Source organism: Callithrix jacchus, chromosome 1 (assembly GCF_049354715.1).
Source record: "Callithrix jacchus isolate 240 chromosome 1, calJac240_pri, whole genome shotgun sequence".
NCBI lineage: Eukaryota > Metazoa > Chordata > Mammalia > Primates > Cebidae > Callithrix > Callithrix jacchus.
This window is the reverse complement of record NC_133502.1, coordinates 19,012,411-19,016,680: the sequence shown is the minus strand read 5'-3', so window position 1 is coordinate 19,016,680 and position 4,270 is coordinate 19,012,411.

Genomic DNA, 4,270 nt, shown 5'->3' with positions numbered 1-4,270 from the left:
CATACTAGTCAAAAAGTGAAAACAACATAAGTGTCCATAAATGGACAAATTGATAAGCAAAATTTGGTATATTCACGCAATGGAATATTACAAATGAAGAACTGACATATGCTACATGTAGAGGAACCCTGAAAACGTTGTGCTAAGTGAAAAAAGCCAGGCACACATAGCAACACTTATATGATCCCATTTATGTGACAAGCTTAGAATAGGCAAGTATAGAGAGACGGCAAGTATGTTAGTGGTTTCCAGGGTCTGGAGGGTGAGAACAGGAGTGATTGCTAATGGTACGGAATTTCTTCCCTCCCCCTTTTGTTTTGATCTACTGCTTTTATTTTTTAATTGACAAATTATAACTGTACCTATTCATGACCTATAGTGATATTTCAATAAATACAATGTATAGTGATCAGATCTGGGTAATTAGCATAACCATCATCTTAAACACTTATTATTTATGTTGGGAATATTCTATATCCTCCTCCCAGCTATCTGAAGCTATCTATTATTGCAAAATGTAGTTATCCTACTGATAACTATACAACTCATATCTAGCTATAATTTTGCATCCTTTAACAAACCTTTCCCTGTCCTTCTCTTCCCTCCCCTACTTGGCAGCCTACAGTATTCTCTGTTCTACTTTGTACTTCAATGAGATCAACTTTTTTTAGCTTCCACATATGAGTGAGAACATAACATCCATTTCCATTTATGATGTCAGAAATAAAATAATTTTATTCTTTTTATTGCTTAATAGCATTTCATTGTGTACCCCATTTTCTATATCCATTCATCTGTTGTTGGACAGCTTGATATGGTTGATTCTGTATCTTGGCTATTGTGAATAGTGCTGCAAGACACAAGAGGGTGCAGATGTCACCAAGATACACTGATTTTCTTTCCTTTGAAGAAATGTCCAGTAGTGGGATTGTTGAGTCATATACTTGCTCTATTTGTAGTTTTTTTTAAGAAACTTGTATACTATTCACCATAATATTCAGGGTTTCTTTTTGGAGTGAGGAAAATATTCTGGAAATAGATAGTGGTGATGGTTGAACAATCTTGTGAATATGCTAAATATTCTACAAATATCATAAAGATATTTTATAAATATATATAATTTAAATTATATGTACTAAAACATACTAAAAGCATTGACTTGTATACTTTAAAAAGAATTTTATAGTATGTAAATCATATGTTAGTTTAAGAAATTTAAACTTCCCAAATTGGAGAACAAATAGTACCTACACAGGAACAAGGGTCAAATTAGAATTAAACTTCTCATCGATAACATCAGATACTTGAGGAAAATGTAACAATATTTTCAAACTTCTCAGGAAAAAGCATTTTGAATAAAAATTCTGTACCCATCAAACTAAAATTCAACCGTGATGATATTAAAATTTTTGTATGGACAAGAACTTGGAGATTTTAAACCCATAATCATTTCTGGAAACAACACTCTAACAAAACAAAAAAACACATCAAAGAGATTGGGAGTTAAAAAAGGAAAAAGTTATTCATGTCTACTTGTAAATATGTCATAAAGCTTCAGGAAACTCTAAAAAAGTATCAAGAAAGGAAAGATATAATGGGGAAAAGATCATATTTTGAAACTAAATATTATGTTAATATGTGGAATTAGCAAAAACGTATAAATATCTTAAAGCAGGAAGAGATTATATGGATTAATTCTAGATACTGATATATCCATATATATAAAGTAAACACAAGCTATTTCTCCAAGGTGGTATCCAATAGTTCACAGCAGACTAATCTTTCCTCTGAAAACTAGAAAAGCTGCATAAAGTTTTTTAAAAGTCTCTTTGATAGCATTAAACTTTTAAAGATAACCAGGATTTGAGGGGCCAAGACCCAGCAGAAAACTGTGGCTGCCAGGCTAAAGATCTAAGAAGGACCAGTTTCCAAATGCTGAGGAAATAGAAATTGGAATTTAAGACCAATCAATGTAGAAGAGGCATAGTAAACACCACAGGGTTTCAACTAAAACTCCTTAAGTATGATACTTTAGGAATTAAGGCTAACAGGAAACAGAATAGACCTTACAAAGATTGAAAGCCAGACTTAAAATCAGCTCGATCCATCATTTAATTAAAGAAATTTTCTCCTACATTGCCTGCCTGCCAGAAGCTAAGGGAAACCATCGCTAGAATAGGATAACATCATTCAGAACTCTGACATTTAAAAATTAACAACTTCCAGCAATAATAAAATGCTATTAATCAAAATAGAACCAAGAGAAAACATAAGCATTAAAAATGCATCCACAGGTTTTCCAGATACTGGAATTATCAGACATGAGCTTAAACTGTGATTAATACATTCACGAAGATAAAAGGGAAATGGGGAAGTCACCAGGAACTAAAATATTTGAAAAGGAATCAATTTAAAATTGTAAAACTGATAATACCAGAACAAAAACTAAAATATCAATATATAGACTTCATTAGACACAGCTGAAAGGTTAACTGATAATCTGAATTGTAGATCAAAAGGTGATGATCAAAGATATAAAAAATGTAAAATTCAGGAAAGCAGCTTAGAAACAAATGGGGCATGCTAAAACGTCTACATAATTAGAGTCCTAGAAGGAGAAGAGACTGATAAGAGGCAGAATCAATATTTGAAGAGGTAATGAACGAACATTTTCTATAACTAATGAAGACATCAAACCATGAATTTAAGAACTTCTGCACGCCTCAAGAAGAATAAATACGAAGAAATCGCCTGTAAAAATCGAAGCTAAAGAAATATTAGGAGCACTAAGAACAACAACAAAAGTCATTACCTGAAAAGGAGGAAAAATAATGCTGGAACCTGAGTCTTTCAGAAGAAAAAAGGAGGGGGGATGGAATAGTCAGGATTCTTCAGAGAAATAGAATCAATGGGAAATACAGAGATATAAAGATACTATAATGTGAGATTGGCTTAAGCAGTTTTGGAGGTTGCACTAATAATATCTGTCACCTGCAAGCTGGGGACCCAGGAAGTCTGGGGGCCTCATTTCAGTCCAAATGCAAAGAACCAAGAACGAGGAAAGCCAATGTCGTAAGTCCCAGTTTGAGTCTGAAGGCCCAAGAACCACAAATGCCGCTGTCTGAGGACGGAAGGAGATGGAGGTTTCAGCTTAAGTAGAAAGAGCACATTCATCCTTTCTCTGCCTTTTGGTTCTGTTTGAGCCGTCAATGGATTGGATGATGTCTGCCCACATTGGTGAGGGGGACCTTATTCACTCAGACTATTGATTCCAATGCTGACCTCTGTCAAAGACACCCTCACTGACACACCCATACGTATTGTTTTACCAGCTATCTGGGCATCCTTTAGCCCAGTCAGTTTTATGGTGGACATAAAATCATCCACCATTGGGGTAATTCAAAAGAAAAGAGAATATATTGGCACTTTAGAAACAAAAGTAAATGCCTACCTTCACTCATATCTTTAGAAATGCCTGTCAAAAAATGGAAGACTAAGACATTTGCACACTAAGTTGTGAGAATTCTTTTCCAGAAGATCCATAATAAAAGACACACAAAAAATAACTTTCCAGGCAAAAGTAATATAATTTCAGAGTGAAGCATAAAAATGAAGGAAAAATAAAGATAATAAGACACTATTAATCAAGATAGAACCAAGAGAAAACATAAGCATTAGAAGTGCATCTACAGGTTTTGATTAAAAGTGGAAAATCAAAAGGTAAACATGCAGAAAATTAATATAAATAGTGACCACATAAAACAGTAATATATGATTTAGAAGTTCAATGTTTAGAAATGAAATACATGATAGGAAAACAAAAATAGAGAAGTTAAGTGGCTCTAACCTGTACTAAGTTTCACTTGGGAAGTGAAAGTCTACTAATTTATATTAGGCATTAATGATCAAGATTATGATCAAGATTAATGTCAACTCTAACCACTAAAAGAAACAGTAAAATAATGTAACTAGCTACTAATAGAAAAAAAAATGAAAAAGAAGAAATATTGATTAATCTATATTAAAAGACGAAGGGAATATAAATGAATCTAGAACATGTGAGAAAAATAGAAAATAAATAGTAAAATGACAGATTTAAGTCCAAATGTATTATGATCCACATTCAAGTTTTTAATCAAAAATAGTTCAAAGGTTATCAGACTGGGATATAAAACAAATTTTAAATATGTTCTGCATACAAAAAAAGAATGCCTTAAATTTAAGGACACAGAAAATGTTAAAGTAAAAGGATGAGAACATATAATCCATG